Genomic DNA, 24,271 nt, shown 5'->3' with positions numbered 1-24,271 from the left:
CTGTCTGCAGCTGCTTTAAGATCTACTCACACCGTGTTGCCATTAAGGCTACCTAGTTAAAAAAAAACTTATCGTCATCTTTTTGAACGTGATTATTAGACACCCGTTAAATCTCCACCGAGGTTTCTTGAGAGATCGTTCAGCGAGCGAGTATTAAAACACTACGTCGCTTCCAACCTCTGCTGTCACTGTAAACTCGGACGTGATGTTCTGCAGATGTGCAGTGTGCCTTTCCTCTTGTCGTATTCAAGAGTACTCACTGTGTGAGTTCCTCACTGCGTGTTCTGTGCTCTACTGTGATTTAATTTAGATGATTACGTGGAGTAGAGTGACAAGATCTACTTGAACATTTTCGGTTTGTGAAATGAAACACTAAATACACTACTGTAAATACAAGTAATGGACATTTAAAATAACCACAGTAAAGCTAGAAGAGTGAAAGATAAAAGACTATTTAGAATGACATTCACAATAGAATTAAAAACGGCACAGCCGCCCGAACAGGGACTTGAACCCTGGGCCCTCAGATTAAAAGTCTGATGCTCTACCGACTGAGCTATCCGGGCTCTGAAAGGACGCCGACACTGTCGGGATCCTCGCAAGTCACGTGTCTCTTGTTCCGAAGAGCAGTCATACCTGACCCGTCTGGAATGACCACTGACAGACTTTATCATGAAGCGACGGCACCACTCCCAGTAGAATGAGTGAGAAATACAGCATGACATGGGTAGTTAAGGGGCTCCCACAATCCATTTTTCCTCACATTACTGATTTTTTTCAATAGCATTTTGACCTTTTTTCACATTCAGATTTTTTTCACATTTAATAAAATCTTTTAATCAACAACATTAAAAAGAAAACAAATGGAACATTTTTTGGAACAATAATTAAAAAAAACTTTCAATGCCTTGGTTGTATACGTTTATAAAGGGAGTTGCAACATTGCTGAAATGTAAAGAGCATTTCTGTAGAGAAAACAGCATTTTTTCTGCCTTGATGTTAAGCTTAGGGAGCCTGTCTTTTGGAAATTCTATTTTATAACACCTTGTACAGCCTCCCGGCAGACTAACAAATATTTTTTTGGAGAAATTGGCTCACACACCGGAAGACACTAACGTTTATTTACGTTAGAGTATGTAAAACTCAGGCTTTAACAGATGTTCATGATGTTTCACACGGGGTGTTACCTGTTGTAGTGTTTCAAAAGATGTGTTAGCGGACCACAAATTATCTTTAAAAGATTTGGGTTTGTACTGGCTGGGATTCAAACCCGACTCAATTATTTGGAAGGCGCCTGTACCACCAACGCACTTCCGAGAAGCACCTGCAAATTATCACAATCCTCTCTCTCACCTACAAAGCTATGGAGACACAGACGTCCAATGAAAACTAATTTTATTCACTCAAGGCTCCACTTTTGTTGTGATGTCATTTTAATTAATATTAGCTTTGATAAGGTGTCGTTTTTGCCTCTTAAAGTTAAAGTCTGCTCCTTTCTTCCTGGTATAGAAATAACATGTTCCATCTTTGTTTAAAAACACCACTAAAAGTAAATTATTCAGCTCTAACGCCTGTGTGCATTGACAAGACATCTCAAAAGGACTTATCAAATAAGAACACGATCCTTCCTGTTACCATTCCTGTGGCTGGGGCATTGTTTCACCCTTTTATTTTCTTCTACATTACTTGCAGACAGGGCTTTATCACTCGAGTTGTACAGAACAAGTGTGCATCGGTCCATGAAAATCATCAGTAGTGCTGTTTTTCTATGCATAGTTTAATCAAGAGCACTTAAAAGATGCAAAAAGCTTTCAAATAAAACAGAATTGAAAGACAGTCGAGTAAGGAGGTAGAAAAAAAGCACTTCCCCGTCTGGGAATTAACCACCGTCGCACGTGTGACTGGATACAAAAATAATAGATTAATTTGTTCCCAGTCTCTTGAAGCTTTAATGCGATTATTTTTCCTTCCTTATTTCTTCATTCCCATGAATTTACTCTGTAGTAGAGGAAACGCGAAAGTGGGAAACTGCAGGCATTCTTCGTGAGTGGTGGATTGTGATCAGTGAGCATCTGGACAAGTCTGTTCCATTACCTTTTCCATCGGGGATGTAGCTCAGTGGTAGAGCGCATGCTTCACATGTACAGATGCAGCCATTCAAAATGCGCGGGGGATACCGCATTATTTTGCGGTACGCTGTACGCAGTCTACCGCAAGCTACTGGTAAATACCGCGAGTTACCGTAAATTCTCCTATAATATGACAAGCAAAATAATAGTATCCGGAATTTCGGCAAGGTGGAGCTAATAAAGCTCAACCTCTCATGTTTGAGCTGTGGCCATTAAAGTCTTTAAAGAAGATATTACTAATAGTATTAATAATGAATGACCTTGGACAAGCTGTAAGTGTAAACTCAAAGTATTGCCCTGGTCAACATTCTTTTTTTCATTGACCGTCTTGTTAAAAGTAACACCACAGCATTTCGCAATCACGCATTTGTTTCCAATCATGCAAAGTACAGTAATTTTTGAGAATCTCCGATTCACCATGCCTTTCACATGCTCATAAAAGAGATTGATTTAGGAACGTAAACATATTACAGTATGAAAACTGTACTGTATACAGTATGTATATGTATATTTAATGTCTTAACTGTGGCCGTTTAAGTATTGAATATTCATATCTAATTTTACCACTGAAGGGAAATCTTAGTAGCTGAGCATAAAAAGAATAGGAGCATACTGCAACGCGTGTGAAGGCCATAAACGATATTAATTTTGGAACATAAACATACAGTACATGGCTGGTCTCGGTACTTTAAAGAAAACATTCACGAAACATGGTTTCATTATGACCAGAATCGGTCTTGAGATATTTTTAACTTGATTTACAGTATTTGAGAGGTATGTCTTAACACCGATACTACAGTGCGTAAATACTGCTCACGTATATGTTTCTAGGTTTATATTATGTATTTCATACGGTCAAATTACTTTTGAGCAACTAATAAGAAGCGCAAAACGGTATGCGTTTTAGTTTCGTTTTGTGCTGGGACTCTGCTTTTAACAATGTCGCCGTGGATTGATTAGAGATATCAAGTACATACAAGTCATTTTTTAAATGTTGTAGTTCGTCTTGTAAAAATGTTACGAGTACATCATCTATCAACAATTACACAGGTTCTGTTTCCATATTGCGGATTTTGCGGATTTTAGATTTCACGTTGTGAATATATGATTTGGGCAAACAGAGCCGCAAAGAAGTACATTATGGGTTGTTGTTTTTTTTTTTGCAGTTTTATCTAGAACAAGCGATGCTTAAACCTTTGTCTGATTCTTGTGAAACTATCCACACGACAGTTACAGTACCTAGGAGTTGACTTCAGTGATGTCACTGATGGGATGTTTCTAAAAATCCATCCTCTGTAAAGCGTCTTCTCTAGTTGTCCTGCATATGTATTCGCTAATGAAGCTGTGTGTTCTGAGCCTGGATCTCTACATTTCTGTATGAACCAGCTTAGAGGGCTAAAGACAGCTTGTGTTTAAATTGAGTGTAAGGCAATTTATGCTTCTGAAGTCATGATCAGCATTTATTATTGTACTGTGCTGTAAACTTGTTTTGTGCCTAGTCACATTATTTTATAGTGTTTTTATAGCGTTATTAAATCCGGTGGCGCTGTGTGTTAGTTTCCTGACTCCCATGTCACATGGTCTGTGATTGAATCCCTTGGAACTATGACTTTATTTTTTAACAAACATTTCTTTGAAAAAATGAAACGTTTACCTTGGTCAGAGATTAAGGTCGCTGCCTTTCATCTAAAACCCTACTTGAATCCTTCTAAACTAAAAATCAGTGTTAGTGAGTTAAATAAAGAGGTATCCAGGTAACAGTGAAACGGGCAGACAGTCTGGGGAGATCGCCCGTTTTCCATGTAAATAGTTCCCTGGTTCTGCACCCCTTGGTGTTTCTCTCGCTCTCTCTCGGGTCACCTGATCATTAGCTCGAAAGATTTGAGTGCTTTGTGTATATTCTAATGGTAGTGGGGGCAGGGTGTGTGGGAACAGGTTTGGTTGAAATTGCATTGGAGATCTATGTTCTTCACACCTGAAACATTTTCTCTGAAAGCATTTTCTTCGCAGTTTAGCCGATCTTGTTACAGCATGTTACAGTTTACTATTATTAACCATATTAATTTTAAGTGCTTAATGCCATTTTTTGACCAGGCACGAATATTCTTAAGTCCATATCTTTGCAAGGGAATCAGTGCGAATTGCAATACTAATTAAATGACCGCAGGCACTTTCCACCCCCTCTGCCAGCAGGAACATTCCTATTCTTAGCTCAGCAGCTCATTACAAACCGGGTTTTTTTACACAGCAATACAGCTTTGCGTTGTGAATCTGTTTTTCCAAAGAAAGTGGAATACAGTGATACTACCTGCTATACAGATACATATGTTTAGATATTTAGACCCTTAAATTAATATCATTATTAATAATAATGATTATAATGATAATAATGATAATCGGCCAGTGAAAGCTCTCTTGTCCTTCACATCAATGCCTGAAACATTTTTTTCATAATGTCGACATACACAGTCGTGTAACTGACAGTTTGAGGTAGCCTATCGTGTAAATTTCGCTTTGTTGCTGATAGGTTAAGATTTCGAAACTCTGCCCCAAAGTCATGTGACTGATTTTTCGCCCTGTTTCGTTGGTTAAACGCAATGATCACAAGCACCACCATGGTAACTGGGATGTATAGTTTTTAATTCCGTTTGAATTATAACTGTACGTACTGTCTTCATATTTGGCCAGGGCTTTAAAGAAAAGGCGCGCCAAAAAATTTCGGTGCCGTCGTCTCCGCTTTAAAGGTACCCCCGTGCTGGAAGAATTTGACCTCGGAACGTTTGCCCAGCGTAGTTATAGTGGACATAAAAACAAGAGTTTGCTGGCATTATATAATTCTGCGAATTACACAAATATAATTATATCTTATTAATTTCTTGAGATACGCGATTCTTTTAATACAGTCTTTGCTGTGCTCTAGAGGATCCTTGTGATAGTCGAGCTCTAGTTGAATGATAAGTGTCGCAGTTTAAATAAATTTTGTAGTTGGCAATTATGAAACACTCTGTTAAAAGCAAGGGAGTTTTTATGTCCGTTGCAGTTCTTTTGAAACTGAACTTGTTTGAATTGACTGAGCTCCGTGCTGTACCACACAATGTCTGTTTTTTTTGTGCTGTCCTACTGTACTTCCTACTTTGAAAATACCTGTGAAACCGGTTTAATTCATCACAGCCAGCCCTCCCGCAGAGAGGGGGGTTGTACTTGTTAATGTCTTAGCACAAAGCAGAAACTTCTTGGAAAGATTACAGATTTTAATCGTCTTTTTTCTGAACCAGGGAAAATCTGATCATGTTTCTCTATAACAATAATAAAAAACTTTATTTTACATATCACCTTTAAAAGTGGCATCTCAAAATAATACAGTAGATGTAAACCACAGATTACAAAGTAAATACCCAGACAAAAGCAAACGCGTTTTTAATAAGATGCTTTTATTCGTTCATAATCCGACGATCTCAGGAAGACTAATGGGGGTCTGGCTTTTTTTCTGGAAAACCATAACTCTGGTCTTGTCCAGATTGACTGTCAGCGCCCAGGTCTGACAGTGCTGCTCCAGCCTCTGTTCTGTGGGCGACAGCAGGACCAGTTCCTCTGCAAAGAGGAGGAACTCGATTTCTGTAATTAATGCCGATCAGTAAATCAGGGGACGACAAAACAGTTATTGCGCCCGGCTCCTCAATGGGCTTCGACGTGCTAATGCTTTGGTTTAACAGTCCGGGTGTGGCAATGTTTTTTTATTATTGTTATAGAGAAACATGATCAGATTTTCCCCGGTTCAGAAAAAAAGATCTGAAGTACTGTACCGTATACTAGTTTGTCACTCTTCTCATCCCCTCTTTGCTAAATGGCTTTTGAATCGAGTCACATGAAGACAGAGGTGAAACAGCCCTACACAGCCCTGTCGCAGTACACAAATATAATTATATCTTATTAATTTCTTGAGATACGTGATTCTTTTGATACAGTCTTTGCTGTGCTCTAGAGGATCCTTGTGATATTTCGAGCTCTTGGTGAATGATAAGTGTCGCAGTTTAAATCATTTTCGTAATTAGAAATTATGGAACGCTCTGTTAAAAGCAAGGGAGTTTTTATGTCCGCTGCAGTTTTTTTGCAACATGAATATAATTATATCGTTATTAATTTCTTGAGATACGCGATTCCATATTATATTCCCTTTTAATCAAATTCTAAAAGTATGCTTGTTGTCTCCGGTATCACGTTAGTTAAAGTCTTCGATGCTTAAAATGTTTAGGGAGAAATGGAATACTGGTGTGTATGTTTTCTTTAAAGTACCGAGACCAGCCATATACTGTATGTTTAAGTTCCAAAATTAATATCGTTTATGGACTTCACACGCGTTGCAGTATGCTCCTATTCTTTTTATGCTCAGGCACTAAGATTTCCCTTCAGAGGTAAAATTCCATATAAATATTAAATACTACAATGGACACAGTAAAGACGTTTACTGTAAATCTTTCTACGACAGACCAACGGACCACGAGTGCCCCTGTCAGTCAACCAATCACATACCGCGGTACCCCGCGTCATCTTGTGTCACGATGCGTGACGCCGTAGCCAATTACCTCCAGTACGTGTCTGTACCGCGCACTTTGAATGGCTGCATCTGTAGATGGCACAGCTGTTACAACAAACAGGCAAATAAACTTTTTTTATTATTCCATTCGAGCTGTAGTTTTGAAAATGTTTTTTTCCATTCATTAAATAATACAAAACACAAACCCACCATAAACGTCTGACCATTGTTATTCCTGAATTATAAGCTCGTACCCACGTACTGCGAAATTCGTGCAAGAGTCACAGCTGGTAGGCAGTTCAATGAATATGATGCTTTTCAGGGGCCGAGTATTAGACACGTGTTATCGTGCGGAGCTTAGTCTTCCTCTAACGCAGTCTTTGCCTCGGACCACCCCTCTTGGCACATTAGCCCTTTAATTTTCGATTTTCTGTATAGAACACCGAATATCTTGAGGAAGTCTGTCAAGCAATGACTGCTGGATAATTGAGGTGAAAACATTGGTTCAAAATCAACATCCTCTGCTATTGCCGTTGATTCTTTGAGAGTTTCTTCAAGTTCTTCATTTGACCTTCAATATTGAGGGATATTGAGCATAATACCGTACTATTTGTAGCTTTCTTTTGATCGCCCGTTTTATTAAAATGGCAGCCTCTTTTACAATTATTTAGATGTTTGGCAAGGTGTAATAGCCCCCCTCGCATCCTCAGCTAAAATATTTCAAAAGTACAACAAAATTACATTATATTGAACAGCATTTATGTTAACATTTATATTCAAATTAAAGTAAATATACGAAAATATTAAAATACAACTTCGGCGATCTGTCGTTTTTGCTTGTCAAGTTCTCAAACAATTTTGCGTTGTATTTTAAATTACTTTAGCTGAAGATGCAACGGGAGCATAAGTGAATTCTCCCGCCACCCACTGGAACATATAATTCCATGGGTGAATACTAACTTTCTCGCAAGTTGCCAATATCGGAAATTATTGGAAATTCCCGGTAATGTTGACTCTGGTACTCAATTGTTTACTACTACAAATATCAAAATAGTTCAGGTTTTGCGGAACAATTAAATTTTTGCGGTGATGATGTTTACTATAGGAAGAAGTGCGTCCCTGGGTGGGATCAAAAAACCCACCTTGGGGTTAATAGCTAAACACGCTAACCGATTGCACCACAGAAATGCTTACACCTTGATTTTTTTCATTTACATACTTTTGGTGAACAAAAAAATTCACTCGCATTTCATCTTTCGCAAGCTATATGATTTAAAAAAAACAAGTTGTTCTTCAAAGGAAATGAATAAACGCATTAAACCAAATCAAGACCTCTTTGAGTGTCCCAAATTACATGTTCTGTAAAACAAGACAGGAAAAAAAGGTACCGCTGGAATTCGGATCCAGGATCTCCTCTTTATGAAATAGGTGTTTTAACCAGCTTTACCACAGCACCGGCAGAACACTATTCTTATACAGGTGGGTACCCACCCTCAAACCTTTGTTCTCCCGCTACTTTACCTTTGAATACTGCCCTGTCTCTCTCACACCTGAAGAAGGCTCCACGGCCGAAACGTTGTGTTCTCTTTCTTCTTTTTTTCAGCATGGAATAAACCTATTACCTATTCTTATACAGCCGCTTGGACACACCGCTCTGAGACATCTGAGGTCGATGTGCTGAGCCTGGTCGCCGAGCAAAATCATGCCCGGGGGGGGGCAGCTTTCATGATGTGGTTGCCGAGTGGTTAAGGTGATGGACTGCTAATCCGTTGTGCTTTGTACGCGTGGGTTCGAATCCCATCCTTGTCGGTTTATGTCTTCGACTTGTGATCTGTTTCTAAGTTGTACTTGCTTTCTTTAGCTACTGTAGTAGAGCAGTAATATTTCTAGCATTGGCTGAACATGGCTTACAGCTGTTAGGAATCCCTGGTGGGAAGATACACGGATCCTGTGCAGACGCAGGCACGGGTGATAGATGAGGCAGGCGAACAAACCAAAACGAGAGGCAAGGTCGTAGTCAAAAGGCGAAAGGCAAGTCGTAATCCAGGAAGTTCTCCGGTAGCAGACAGTCCGAGGCGAGAGGCGAGGTGCAAAGTCGAAAAGGCAGAAGGGGAATCCAAAATCCAGAATAAACGAGGTACGGGGAAAAACGCCAGGTAGAGCTCTCAAGGAGTAGACTCAATACCGAGCAGAGGGAAGCAGGTGAAGATGGTTTAAATAGCAGTGCGCACCGCACAGTGAGTGTGCGCAGGTGGTTTAACTCGTACGGCGGTGTTTGTTAATAATCACCCGCTGCTGGGGCTGATTAGCTCGCTTACGCTTTGGTCTTGACTGCCTGGTGGTCGTGACAACAGCAGTAGCTGACAGATATAGTCTCTTAATATTTAGGTTAAATTTATGCTTTGTACTGCTTTCACCTGATATTAATAGTAGTCCTGATGAACGATTTAGGGACATGGCGCATCTTGAAAATGTTCTTGTTAATTTCAGTTTGGAAAAAATGCACTCACCAGAACCAGAAACTGGTCGTATCTGCAAAATGCGCAATGCAATAGCATGTCCTGTCTTGCTATGAGTCCTTATCTGTTACAGGAGGCGTTGTAGGACTTTTTAAGCTCAGAAAAAGCTATCAATTCATCTTACATTTCTACTCCATCAATATTAGCAATGTTATCTTTACTAAGCTCTAAATAAATGCAAATTTTAAAATACATTTTAAAATAAATGCTATTCCATATATTGTAACTTTTTGGTATTTAGAATTTTTATCTGAGGATGCAAGGGAAAGTATTATACAAATGTGAAAGAGGGTTGTATTTTAATACAATTTTCCATCAAAAGAAAACCAAAATCCGTATGATATTACCGTCAATATCCCTCGATACATTATTTTAAACCAGACATAATGAAAGACGTAGTAACTAGACACACCTACAAAACACATGAATAGTAGCGGCTCTGAACTCAATGTGGTGCTGGATGGGAATGCAATACAAACGCCAATGGCACAATGGATAATGTGTCTGATTACGGATCAGAAGACTGTAGGTTTGTACTCCTTCCTGGTTCGTGAAAAAGCTTTTAAACCACACTACTCAACACTGACATCATAGGGTGTGCGGTCCTACACAACCTTACTATCGACTGGATGAGTCTTCTGTTCAATCTCCGATTCTTTCCGCACATTCCTGCTATTTCACCACCGTTATTGTAGGACAACAGCCACAGACACGAGAAGATACACTATTCCAAACAAATGTCTTAAAAAATCACGTTGACAATACGTTTTTTGTTTCTTTAAGGTAACCTTACTTTTGCCTGTAAAGTTCACATTATTTTCTGTAGCCCCAAATCCCCAATATTTCTGCTGTCTCCTGAGAAACACAAGCATGGAGTCAAATCATATTAAATAACACAACACATCTATTAATTTAATACCCAGAAGTGACAGAACACATGTAAGACTTACACACAGCCTTTATTTTGCGATAGTGAATTTGCAGGTATCCTGGGGAGGGAAGAGAACTGATATTAAGGAAATACATATTTAAAGGGGATATACGTCTTAAATGTGTTTTGTCACATCTGGGTGTTAACTGAATATTTTTTTAGCATTATTTGTTGTGTTTTGACTCTATACTTGTGTTTCTCAGGAGACAGCAGAAATATTGATGTTTACATTTATATTCACATTCCCGTTGATATTGACTTAGGTACTCAACTATTTACTTGTAGTTTGACTCGTGTCAAAAGTTGAAAATCTCTGCAAACATCAAGATGGCTAAGGACGTGCAAAGAAACTCAATCACATTTAGAGAAGGTAATGTTTAGATCGGATTAATTCGAAGTGTGTCTCTGGGTGCGTTTGATCTACGAACGTTGTGTTTAACTGAAGCACACCCTGACTGAGTGTGCCATAGAAACTGACACATGTCGTATTTTTCTACATTCACAGATTTTTGGCTAAAGTAAAAAAAAATCGTTGTCATTTTCTTGCCAGCTGGCAGTAATTCTTTTGCACTGATAACAAAGATAAGCATTTTAGCTTTCGCAATGTGTGGAGTTCTTGAAAAACAAGTTGTGCCAAAAACGAAATAAACACCTCCATTAAACTTAATGCAGAAGCATGTTGTCTATAACAGTAAACGATGCAAGAAGACAGGAAGAAAGGCACCGCTGGGATTTAAACCCAGGATCTCCTGTTTACTAAAGAGGCACTTTAACCATCTAAGCCACGACACCGGCAGAACTCTCTTCTTTTACTGCCACTTGGACACACCGCTCTGAGACACCTGCGTTTAGTAAGCACTGAGTCCGCCGGCTGAGCAAGCTGCCTCCTTTACACGGAACAGGAGCCCTGACCGTAAGAGAAATGAAGAGAAATGGCTTTTATTGGGCACTTTTCATGTCCAATGCACTTGACATCTCCCAAGGGGGACAGAGTTCATTAACGACACTTTTCCTTTCTTTCTTCTTTCTGTACACTTTGATGAAACAAAACGAGAAATCATGTAAGGGAAAATGTCTTTTTTCATGGAGAAAACATGCACCGGGAAATGTTGTGTTTAGAAGAAGTGAGTTAACATGAAAAGTGACCTAATTTACCAGAGCAAATGCTCACCAAGCAAGATCTGCTTTACTACTAGAGAGAACTAGAGTGAAAGACGCTTTTGTCTTGGAATTCTAAATCAATTAGAAATTCAGAGCGACACATAAAGGCTTTGTCTGCTTAAAAGTGATGATTTTTTAAAACTAAAAAAAATGTAGAAAACACGTTTCTCACTTAGAAATTTAAGATGGGGGTAGGGTATTACTAGTAACGGCACTGAACTCACCATGGTGCAATTAATTTACGTGACGGGCTAGTGGTTTAATGGATAACGCGTCTGATTTCGGTTTATAAGATTGTCGATTCGACTTCTACCGGGGTTGTGTGATTCAAATCAGGCTCCTCAGAAATAGATGTCTGTTATGTAAATGAACCCCACCTGAAAGCAAACGTTGGGTCTGGGTTCCTTTCTTTCCTGCATGAAATAGCAAATCATTACAAAAAAAAAAACACCAACTAATGTCCAATAGTCCAATAGTTAGTCATTTAAGTAAACATGAATATACTGTAAGGTCTTGGTACATGGGAGTGGATTTCAACCACAATTAAAAGAAGGGCAAATTATAATTACAGGCTTCAGACACTTTTTCATACAAAAGTGACCAAACACTCCCTAACTTTCAGGTTTGCTTGAACCTGTAACAGAAAAGCGGTTTGAAACTTCCATTCTCTGATGTCACTGTCTCTAAAGTCGGACGTGATGTTTCGCAGATGTGCAGTGTGCCTTTTCTCTTGTCGTGTTCAAGATGAAATGCTGCATAAGCTCCTGACTGGGTGTTCTGTACTGTTCAGATTACCTAGGTGGTGTACAGCTAAAACCCAACTGCATGGTGTGAATTCCAGGTTCAGCACCAGCAGCACCTGCAAACACATCAGCTGACCTCGACATGATTTGAACACACGACCTTCTGATCTGGAGTCAGACGCGCTACCGTTGCGCCACGAGGTCACTTGCGACATGTGCTTTTAATTCACCCAAAGAGAAATATCAGCATCCCTGAAAAACATTCTCTCCTGTGAGGAGCGCCGCTCTTCCAACGAGGGTCTCTTCATCCCAGACCACAGATTATTCCTCCCGCCCGGCTCTCTCACGGAGAGCAGACACACTGTCTCCACTAATGTGTTTACTACATCTATAGATCTGACCCCCTACAGCCCCGATATTCCTGGACAGGATATTTACCACCAGCCTGGTGAACTTCTCATCTTGACCTCTCCCAGGAGGAGCACAATTAACACAGAATCCTCTCTCCATTTAGCAAATAACACAAAAAACTGTTTACCTGTCAAGACAGAAAACCAGGCTGCTCCAGGTGAGGCTTAAACTCACAACCTCGGCATGAGTCCACTGAATATGTCATTTTACATGGCCTGAACCAGGAAAGAGATTGGAAGTCAAGAAGTTATGGTTTTGTTTTAATACTTGCCTACTCTTTTAATTTTTCGGTCAAATCTTTTATTTGGGAGTACTTTCAATGGATGTTAATCTTTGTCCCGATGCACGATTCTGGGCCATGGTGTGTCTTGAATAATGTTCTTAAAGGCTTCAGTTTGGAAAAGTGCGCTCTTCAGAAGCTACTGAAACCGCTAATGGTTTCATAACACTTAATGCAAAAGCAACGTTCGGGTTTGAAAAATAATATTTCTTGCTATGAATACAAACACTGTTACAGGAGGCGTGTTAGGGCTATTTTAGCTTAGATCATCAATTCATCTTACATTTCTTCTCCATCTATATCAACAGCGTCATCGCTACTGAGCGCTAAAGGCAGGTCCTGGCAATACAATCTTCTTTAGAAAACATTTTTAAAACTATTTCCACTACCATACATTAAGTAAAAGATACCGATTGCACACAACTCATAAAATCTCTTTTCCAGGGACGTTGTAGCTAGATGCAAATTCCAATCGAAAATGTATCAGCTTTAAAATTTTCTTTTGGATCCACAGGACGATCAGCATGAGACTCAAAATATACCTGTGTTTGATTGTACAGCATAGATTGTACAGCATGTATGTTTACATTTATGTTACAATTAAGGTAAATATATCAAAATATCAACATCCAACTTCACAGTGCTAACGTACTGTAACAGTGCTTGTCAAATTCTCAAACAAATCTGCGTTGTATTTCTAAACTCTTTTAGCAGAGGACGCAACAGGAGTATAAATGATATCTCCTGCAAGCCATTCAAAGATACTTTTCCAAGAGTGAATATGGATTTCTGGGGAGTTGCGGTGTTGATCACTATTGGACTTCCCCGGTCTCAAGTGTTGTTGTTGGACACGGGCAAAAGACTCGCATTTTCTGCAAATATAAAGAGGGTTAAGGTTTCAGCTTTAGCGGAGACAGTGTTTACATTGACAATAATAAGAAGATCGTCCCTGGGTGGGTTTAAACCACCAACCTTTCAGTTAACAGCCGAACGCGCTCGCCAATTGCGCCACAGAGACTGATGAGAGAAGCTTTTCTCCATTCGCACCTTTCCGGTCAAAAAATAAACATTGCTTGCATTTTCTTGCCAGTTGGCAATATTCCTACTGCTCTGATAGCAAAGAATTACATTTCATTTTTCACAAGCTGTATGAATTTCTTGAAAAACAAGTTGTTGCAGAAAGGAAATACATTCATGCTTTAAACTAAATCAAGCCCTATGCGGTTGTCCAAGATGGTAGTTTCTGCACAAAAAGACAGGAAGAAAGGCACAGCTGGGATGTGGAGCTAGGATCTCCAGTCAACGAGACAGGTACTTAAACCAACTCAGCTACGGTGCCGGCAGAATTCTCCTCTTTTATAGCCGCTTGGACACACCGCTCTGAGCCATCTGCATTCAGTAAGCCCTGAGTCTGCTGGCTGAGCAAGCTGCCTCCTTTACACGGAACAGGAGTCCTGACCGTAAGAGAAATGAAGAGAAATGGCTTTTATTGGGCACTTTTCATGTCCAATGCGCTTGACATCTCCCAAGGAGGACAGAGTTCATTAACGACACTTTTCCTTTCTTTCTTCTTTCTGTACACTTTGATGAAACAAACGAGAAATCATGTAAGGGAAAATGTCTTTTTTCATGGAGAAAACATGCACCGGGAAATGTTGTGTTTAGAAGAAGTGAGTTAACATGAAAAGTGACCTAATTTACCGGAGCAAATGCTCACCAAGCAAGATCTGCTTTACCACTAGAGAGAAGTAGAGTGAAAGACGTGATCATTTCACGCCGTTGTGGAACGAAACGCTTTTGTCTTGGAATTCTAAATCAATTAGAAATTCAGAGCGACACATAAAGGCTTTGTCTGCTTAAAAGTGATGATTTTTTAAAACTAAAAAAAAATGTAGAAAACACGTTTCTCACTTAGAAATTTAAGATGGGGGTGGGGTATTACTAGTAGCGGAACTGAACTCACCATGGTGCAATTAATTTACGTGATGGGCTAGTGGTTTAATGGATAACGCGTCTGATTTCGGTTTATAAGATTGTCGATTCGACTTCTACCGGGGTTTTGTGATTCAAATCAGGCTCCTCAGAAATAGATGTACGTTATGTAAATGAACCCCACCTGAAAGCAAACGTTGGGTCTGGGTTCCTTTCTTTCCTGCATGAAATAGCAAATCGTTACAAAAAAAAAACACCAACTAATGTCCAATAGTCCAAAAGTTAGTCATTTAAGTAAACATGAATATACTGTAAGGTCCTGGTACATGGGAGTGGATTTCAACCACAATTAAAAAAGGGCAAATTATAATTACAGGCTTCAGACACTTTGTCATACAAAAGTGACCAAACACTCCCTAACTTTCAGGTTTGCTTGAACCTGTAACAAAAAAGCAGTCTGAAACTTCCATTCTCTGATGTTACTGTCTCTAAAGCCAGACGTGATGTTTCACAGATGTGCAGTGTGCCTTTTCTCTTGTCGTGTTCAAGATGACCTGCTGCATAAGCTCCTATCTGGGTGTTCTGTACTGCACTGTTATTTCATTCAGATTACCTATGTGGTGTACAGAGAAAACCTGACTGCATGGTATAATTTCCAGGTTCAGCACCAGCAGCACCTGCAAACACACCAGCTGACCTCGATGTGATTTGAACACACAACCTTCTGATCTGGAGTCAGACGCGCTACCGTTGCGCCACGCGGTCACTCGTGACAAGTTCTTTTAATTCCCCCAAAGAGAATAACAGTAATGCTAGAATAACTAGTATTAAAACTAATAATACTACTGTTAATTCTCTAACTGTAACACTATAATTATAAATAATATTTACATGAATATTAACATTAAAACTAAAACTATCAGTAGCGCTATCATCATTAATACTCACATGAACACTAGCATTAAAACAACCAGTTGTACTCTCATTAATATTGATATGAATACACTAGTATTAGTATTTGTTGCTACCCATGACGTTACATCGCTCTTTGTGATGAACGAGATACACCTAGACGCGCACAGTGACGTGGCGCCTGTCCCCGTGGTTACCATACTTATGATTTATAAACACGGGAAAAAATACATGTAAACTGTTACTTACAGTGCCTTGCGAAAGTATTCGGCCCCCTTGAACTTTTCAACCTTTTGCCACATTTCAGGCTTCAAACATAAAGATATAAATTTTTTATTTTATGTGAAGAATCACCAACAAGTGGGACACAATTGTGAAGTGGAACGAAATCTATTGGATTTTTGAAACTTTTTTAACTAATAAAAAAATGAAAAGTGGGGCGTGCAAAATTATTCGGCCCCCTTGCGTTAATACTTTGTAGAGCCACCTTTTGCTGCGATTACAGCTGCAAGTCGCTTGGGGTATGTCTCTATCAGTTTTGCACATCGAGAGACTGAAATTCTTGCCAATTCTTCCTTGCAAAACAGCTCGAGCTCAGTGAGGTTGGATGGAGAGCGTTTGTGAACAGCAGTTTTCAGCTCTTTCCACAGATTCTCGATTGGATTCAGGTCTGGACTTTGACTTGGCCATTCAAACACCTGGATACGTTTATTTGTGAACCATTCCTTTGTAGATTTTGCTGTATGTTTGGGATCATTGTCTTGTTGGAAGATAAATCTCTGTCCCAGTTTCAGGTCTTTTGCAGACTCCAACAGGTTTTCATCCAGAATGGTCCTGTATTTGGCTGCATCCATCTTCCCCTCAATTTTAACCATCTTCCCTGTCCCTGCTGAAGAAAAGCAGGCCCAAACCATGATGCTGCCACCACCATGTTTGACAGTGGGGATGGTGTGTTGAGGGTGATGAGCTGTGTTGCTTTTACGCCAAACATATCGTTTTGCATTGTGGCCAAAAAGTTCGATTTTGGTTTCATCTGACCAGAGCACCTTCTTCCACATGTTTGGGGTGTCTCCCAGGTGGCTTGTGGCAAACTTTAGACGAGACTTTTTATGGATATCTTTGAGAAATGGCTTTCTTCTTGCCACTCTTCCATAAAGGCCAGATTTGTGCAGTGTAAGACTGATTGTTGTCCTATGGACAGACTCTCCCACCTCAGCTGTAGTTCTCTGCAGTTCATCCAGAGTGATCATGGGCCTCTTGGCTGCATCTCTGATCAGTCTTCTCCTTGTCTGAGCTGAAAGTTTAGAGGGACGGCCAGGTCTTGGTAGATTTGCAGTGGTCTGATACTCCTTCCATTTCAAGATGATCGCTTGCACAGTGCTCCTTGGGATGTTTGAAGCTTGGGAAATCTTTTTGTATCCAAATCCGGCTTTAAACTTCTCCACAACAGTATTACGGACCTGCCTGGTGTGTTCCTTGGTCTTCATGATGCTCTCTGCGCTTTCAACAGAACCTTGAGACTATCACAGAGCAGGTGCATTTATACAGAGACTTGATTACACACAGGTGGATTCTATTTATCACCATCAGTCATTTAGGACAACATTGGATCATTCAGAGATCCTCGCTGAACTTCTGGAGTGAGTTTGCTGCACTGAAAGTAAAGGGGCCGAATAATTTTGCACGCCCCACTTTTCATTTTTTTATTAGTTAAAAAAGTTTCAAAAATCCAATAGATTTCGTTCCACTTCACAATTGTGTCCCACTTGTTGGTGATTCTTCACATAAAATAAAAAATTTATATCTTTATGTTTGAAGCCTGAAATGTGGCAAAAGGTTGAAAAGTTCAAGGGGGCCGAATACTTTCGCAAGGCACTGTACATACATTTATCAACTTGGAATATATTTTTTTAGCTCTAGGATACAGTTACCTAAATAATAATAAGAATAATCATTGTTTAATTTCGGTTTGAACATTTTTTACACTAAACGCACTGTGGTAATTGATCGATACAGTCTTTATTGACTGTTTTCTAGATATTTAAAACAGGATCAAAAACAGAAAAAGAACCAGTACTCACCAATCGGTGAAGTTAATCGTTTATTCTACGGTTTTTCAATTGAATTAATTGGTTTTCGATAGATAAATGATCAATAACTCTCCTCCGTGCGCACCCTCCCGCGGTCTTGCTCTCTGATCCAGGTGCTCAGGCTGGTGTCTGTGACATTACAGCGCTCTTTCTAACAGAGCAGAGCGCGTCTCCGCTGGAGGAGACTCCTGTCCGGAGCCTGGGGGGCTTTTCTTACAGATATAACATCCCCCCCAAAAAAGAATACACCGGGCTGTGAAGAGAAGCAAATCATAACAATTGTAAAAGGAGAGTGACAAACCAAGGAATGAAATTCATTAAACAGGAAAAAAAATAGTTTACTTCGCAGATGAATGTGTTACAAGGCGTACCTGTGTGGAGCAGTAGAGAACGAGTACAAGTCCCTGTAATAAGTGCATTTAAATGTTTTAAACGAATCATCAGAGTATAGAAGCCAGGAGGATCAGGAACCTGATCCTGGAGGTTAAAATGTGTATCCTGGTTTTATTTCCAGCCTGCTCTCAGTTCCATAGGTAGTCTGATTATTTAAATTAAATGTATAACTGTTACAATAATTCATCTAATTGTAAATTTATAAGACTGTGAGACACCTGTGAGAGACATATGAGAGCTGGTGATTCCCTGGGCTGGTGTGGAATCACACACAGACAGGTCTTCTTCTGTGTGATCTGAGTCCCACTGCTGAGAGCTACAGACTGGTCAACTGGTCACTACTGTAGACACGGTCATTGGCCCATCGGCTACTAATAATCAATATACAGTGTACTGACCAGAGTGTCACTACTTGTGTTTATTACATTAAAAGATAATTCCACACTCACGTGTGTTAGAAAACATTTATAAAACATGTTTGGAGATTGACATACAGTAAAGAAAGTAATACTGAAGGGCTGGAGGTCCTGGAAAGGGTTAATAGAAGCTTCTTGCTTCTGACCTGGAACAGAGTCCACAGCTGACAGATCAGTGAGTCTTGAGCCCAGTTCACAGAGAGGAGAACCAGGAGCTCTTCTCTGTCTCTAAGTGGCTGTGAGGAAGGAGAAAATGGGGAGATGTGACCTGAGTCCAGGCTGTTCCAGGATTGTCTGAACGTCCTCTGGTTCTGGATTGACGGATAAAAAGAAGTATGGAGCTTCTGTCCGATTGTCTCTGAGCTGTGAATCAGACTGAGAAGAGAATAATGATTTATTATTCTGCCTCTGATAATTTTTCTCTTTGCCAAGTGGTGTTACATCCCCTTCAGAAACTCTGCACAGACTGTCAGAGTGAGAGAAAAGTAGAGAGATGGACAGATAAGAGCACACGCGGTGAGAGATACATATGTCTTGATTTACTTTGAACCAAGTGTTCATTTCCTTTGTGGAACAAGTTGTTTCTGAACTTCAAGAAATTCATACAACTTCTGAAAGATAAAATATAAGTCTTGCTAATCAGGACAGAAGAAATACCGCAAGAAAATATCAGTGATTTTTCTCCTTTTAACGAAAAGTGGAGAAAAACAACGGCAGTGCATCTCCGTCATCTTAATTTAGCTTAATACAAGTATTCACTTCCTTTTCTGTGGATTACAGACTGCGAAAGATGAAATAAAGTTATTGGTTATTCATGGTCAGTGCAGAAGATATACTGCCGGCTGGCAGGAAAATGTCAGTATTTTATAATTCTTTAATTACAAACGTGTGAATGGCAAAAAGCAACGGGAGTGTGTCTCTATGCAGCTATTAAATGAAGGGCTGGTGGTTCAAACCCACTAAGGGACGAGCTTCAGACTGTTCCGCTGTAACCATAACCTCTGCTAAAACTTGATGGGATTTCTTCGCAAGCCCTCCTGAAATTTGCAGGAAATATGGATTTTACTCGTGTGGAACTACAAGTAAACAATTAAGTACCTGTCAATGTCCAAGAAAACCATTTTCACGTGTGGAATTTTATCTTCAACTGGCTGTCAGGAGAATTCATTTATACACCCGTTGTATCCTTAGCAAAAATATTTTAAAATTAGAACACAGATTTGTTGGAGAACTTGACAATCCTTGACAATCATTATTAAATGAGCATTATACAATTGTGTGTTGATATTTTGTATATGTACCTTAATTGTAATAAAATTAAACATAATTGCTTTGATATGGATGTTCATTTGAAGGATTTGAGGAAACTATCAAGGATCTCAGAACAACCAAAGATACATTTGGGCATCTGCTATTGGTAAAGATTAAAGAGTACTGTAAGTGTGAAGCTTGCACACACACGAGAGAAAAATCAGTTTTAATGTACTTCATTAAACTGATGGTGTGCTTATCAATCGTGCATAAAATGTACATAGCTGAGGATGGTTTCAATCAGTCGATTTCTGGATTAAGGGCCCAGCACGGTTCCGCTGCACCACTCTGCTAACAGATGTCTTAGTGTGATTCAACACAACTACTCTATCTTTGCTTTCTAAAAGTGTGCCCGAGATGGAAAAGTCTAAATGGTAAACGCAGACGTCACTTTGAGCACTTGGTCTTTTATAGTACAAATCATCACACGCTGCCTTACATGGCGTGTCTTCAAGATCGTTGTGAACCAAACCTTCTGCCAAACTGAATCTTTCGTCGTTAATTCCCAAATCTTCAATGAGAATCAGTGAAACGAAAACCAAGCCCATGTACACACTCGCGTCCTAGCGTGAAAGAGAAATGATGTAAGCATTTGAGAAATAACGAGAGTAGTCTGAACATCTCCAGCCTGTCAACTGCTCTACAAAGAGATCGCTCCCTCTACACCCACTTTATAACGCTGAAAATGATTCAGGAAGCACAGCAAAGTTCTAGAACCAGCGAATGCATCTGCATACATAAAATGTCAATTTTTCAAAAGTAAAATCTTCAGCTTTGAAAGATTGTCATCTATATATTTTCGTTTTTCTCTTTTTTACATAACACGCTTTCGAGAAACAAACTGTCTTGTCTGCATTAGAAAATGTGTATCTAGCTTTGTTAAATTAAAATCGGCACATCCCAGTGGACAAAAGATGTAGAATATATGGCTATTAAACGCATACTTTAGACGTATAAATGTGCTCTGTAACTGGTCTAGAATGAAATTCAAATATACATATATCGTTATACGTCAATTAGACATCTATGATTATATGTTTATTATACATAAATGGCTGGAGTTATATTATACGGATAAATTTAGAGGACTAATATACATATATAGTTAAAGGCCTATTATACATCAAATAAATATTTTATAGGTGTAGAAACTAGTAAATAAAGCCAATGATTTGTTTTAGAAATGTATTCTTAAAATATACAATTATTCACACCTGAAAAATATGTAGTTCAAATTATACATTATATACAATATTGTAATCAACAAATGGCTAATCATCATAAAAACACAACTAGTAAACTTCAGTTACAAATTCTAGTAACATGGCAATATATATAATAATGACAAACAAACTAATCACATGATCCGGCTAAAATTTAACTCAAAACCACATTTCGATTCAAATATAAATTTTAACATTTACAACTTCTATATTTCCACGAAAATATAATTAATGCAGCACAAACGCTACTTTCTAAAAAAGACAGAATGAAACTGTTTGTTTTTGTGTTTCATGGTGATCCTCCTCTCGATACTAATGAAATGTTTAATATGATCCCTCGAGAAACAAAAAGGAGTCCATTTCCGCCTGGAATGATTGATGCCCCGTGGTACACTACGAGTTGCGTAAGGCTCTGTAACGCGCAGATGAGAAACTAACCTCTGCTTCTTCATTATATACACAGAGAGCTATATATGCGAGCTTACTGCCTCCTACGGGCTCTGTATTTGTTAGCGGTACAAGACCGGACGTGGAGAAATGAAGTGAGGAGGGTGTGTACATTAAAAGGCTCATATCGTCCCTGGAAGGGCTCAAACCACCACCCTTTTGGTTAACAACCAAACCACAAAGACGCATGTACAGCTTAACACTTCTCGGTCTCAGTGAAAGTGATACTCCGTAAAATTTCCAGAGATTCATTTATTTTTAAAGGAAAATCACCAACAGCGGCCGAGATCTACTGGAGTTTTTTCATTCTATACTGCGATTTATGAAGGGTACCCTGTGAAAATACGAGTTTTGACGAGACGGGATGGACATATAAGGTCAAAAAGCTTGGGGAATTGAACTTTAAGGTGAAGACTGCGGGTTCAGTAGCAGCAGAACCTGATCAGTATCAGTTGACTCCGATATACTTTGAAAATGAACTTGGGGATTTAGAGTCAGACGTGCTACCGTTGCACCTTGGGGTACTTAATTTAAAAAAATAGAAAAAACAATCAGTGTTCCTGGATCTGTAATTGAGAACAACACCTGCACAAGAGCTGCGCAGGAAGAATAAAATGTGGTCTGGGAAGAAGAGACTCTCTTTGGAAGAGCTGCGCTCTTCATAGGAGATTTTTTTTTTTTGTGAAGCTGATTTGTCTCCTTTGGGGAATTCAAAGGTATGGACAGCCGTGACTTCGTGGCGCAACGGTAGCGCGTCTGACTCCAGCTCAGAAGGCTGCGTGTTCAAATCACGTCGAGGTCAGCTGTTACTTTTTCAGGTTCTGCTGGTCCTGAACATGGAATTCACATCATGCAGTTGAGTTCTATCTGTACACCACATAGATAATCTAAACAAAATAGAGCAGTACAGGACACGCAGTGTGGAGCTCACACAGGCTTACAGTCTCCAGCATTGGAGTGAGGAGGAAAAAAAGAACTTTGTTTTTTTTAAGAGAAAAGGCACAGTTCACATCTGCTTAACATCACGTCCAACTTTAGCGACAGCTACATCAGATAATGGAATCACAGAAGTTTCAGATAACTTTTTTTTTTAATACAGGTTCAAGCAAACCTGAAAGTTAATGAGTTTCCGGACACTTTTGTTTTATTAAAAAGTGTCTGAAGCCTGAAAATGTAATTTGAAAAAAAAAACCGCTATTGGACATTAGCAGGTGCTTTTTGTAACGATTTGCTATTTCATGCTGGAAAACAAAGGAAACAGACCCAACGTTTGCTTTCAGGTGCGGTTCATTACATAATATACATCTATTACTGAGGAGCTATAATAAAATTTACACGAGCCAGGTAGAAGTCGAACCTATAATCTTATGATCCGAAATCAGACGCGTTGTTTATTAAACCGCTGGCATTTCACATGACTTGAATTTCCCCATAGTGTGCTCAGCGCCTCTACTAGTAATGCACCGCTCCGTCTAAAATTTCAAAGTGAGAAACATGTGTTTTCTGATTTTTTATGAGTTTTAAAATATAATCTCTTTAAATCAGACAAGGGGTTTATGTTTCGCACTGAAATTCCGATTGACTGAGAATTCAAAGAAAGACTGTTTTCTTCCACAACACCGTATAATTATCACATCCACCAGACTCCCCAACCTCTCCAGACCTTGCTGGGTGAGCAATTGCTCTGATAAATTAGGTCACGTATCATGTTAAATCATTTCTTCTCAACACAACATTTCCTGGTGCACGTTTTCTCTATGAAAAAAAAAGACATTTTTCCCTTGCACGATTTCTCGTTTTTTATCAAAGCGTACAGAAATAAAAAAGAAGAAGAAATAGTGTCGCAAAAGAACTCTGTCGCCCTTGGGAGATGTCAAACGCATTGGACATGAAAATGCCAGATAAAAGCCAGTTCTCTTCGTTTCTCAGTGTCGGGGCTGCTATGTAAAAGAGGCAATTTGCTCTGAGCGCAGGTTCAGCGCTTACTGAACGCAGATGTCTCAGAGCGGTGTGTCCAAGTGGCTGTAAAAGGTGATGGTTGTCCTGTCACCGTAGCCTAGTTGGATAAAGCGCTTCTCTATTAACCAAAAGAACCGAGATTCAAATCCCAGCCGTGTCTTTCTTCCTATCTTGTAGTACAGAACGTATCATTTCGGGCAATCACAAAGGGCTTAATTTCGTTAAATGCAGGTGTTCATTTTCTTTCTGGAAAACTTTTTTTCCGTTTTTGATGAAATTCACACAGCTTGCGAAAAATGAAATTCAATTCTTGGTTATCAGTGCAGAAGAAATATTACCGGCTGGCAAAATAAACGGTAAGATTATTATTTTTTAACCGAAAACTTGTGATTCGATAGACGAACCCGCCAGTCAGTCTCTGTGGCGCAATCGGTTAGCGCGTTCGGCTGTTAACTGAAAGGTTGGTGGTTCGAGTCCACCCAGCGATGGGATTCTTCTGCAATGTAAATGTTGTCTGAAATCAATTGGATTTCTCGGCGAAACCATAACCATTTTAATATTTGCAGGAAATGCGAGTGTTTAACACGTGTCAGGGTCACCGGGAAATGTCCAATAATGCCCAACATTGCAACTCCCCAGAAAACCATATTCACTCAAAAAAAACTATCGTTGAATCTTCATTTATACTCCAGTTGAATCCTCTGCTGAAATATTTTAAAAATACAATGCAGGTTTGTTTGAGAACTTGACAAGCATTGTTACGATAGCACTGTGCAGTTGGATTTTGATATTTTGACATATTTACCTTAATTTTAAACATAAATACTATACAGTCTATTGTAATTTTAAAATAAGTTAGCCGAGGATGCAAAGGGGTGAA

At 39.3% G+C, this 24,271-nt stretch overlaps 6 non-coding genes across 6 annotated transcripts; 2 read left to right on the top strand and 4 right to left on the bottom strand.

Annotated features, from left to right (window-relative positions):
* Positions 1-493: 493 nt before the first annotated feature.
* On the bottom strand, positions 494-566 carry trnak-uuu (transfer RNA lysine (anticodon UUU)). Its single transcript has one exon. It is a non-coding gene; the product is annotated as a tRNA-Lys (tRNA).
* Positions 567-12,149: 11,583 nt separating this feature from the next.
* trnaw-cca (transfer RNA tryptophan (anticodon CCA)) lies at positions 12,150-12,221 on the bottom strand. Its single transcript has one exon. It is a non-coding gene; the product is annotated as a tRNA-Trp (tRNA).
* Positions 12,222-13,652: 1,431 nt separating this feature from the next.
* Positions 13,653-13,726, bottom strand: trnan-guu (transfer RNA asparagine (anticodon GUU)). The gene has a single exon. It is a non-coding gene; the product is annotated as a tRNA-Asn (tRNA).
* A 1,607-nt stretch (positions 13,727-15,333) lies between these two features.
* On the bottom strand, positions 15,334-15,405 carry trnaw-cca (transfer RNA tryptophan (anticodon CCA)). The gene has a single exon. It is a non-coding gene; the product is annotated as a tRNA-Trp (tRNA).
* Positions 15,406-22,162: 6,757 nt separating this feature from the next.
* Positions 22,163-22,234, top strand: trnaw-cca (transfer RNA tryptophan (anticodon CCA)). The gene has a single exon. It is a non-coding gene; the product is annotated as a tRNA-Trp (tRNA).
* Positions 22,235-23,805: 1,571 nt separating this feature from the next.
* Positions 23,806-23,879, top strand: trnan-guu (transfer RNA asparagine (anticodon GUU)). The gene has a single exon. It is a non-coding gene; the product is annotated as a tRNA-Asn (tRNA).
* Positions 23,880-24,271: the final 392 nt, after the last annotated feature.

This window comes from Lepisosteus platostomus, chromosome 5 (genome assembly GCF_059453375.1).
Source record: "Lepisosteus platostomus isolate fLepPlt1 chromosome 5, fLepPlt1.hap1, whole genome shotgun sequence".
Lineage (NCBI taxonomy): Eukaryota > Metazoa > Chordata > Actinopteri > Semionotiformes > Lepisosteidae > Lepisosteus > Lepisosteus platostomus.
Note: the sequence above shows the minus strand (reverse complement) of the source record. Positions and strands in the feature narration are given on the sequence as shown.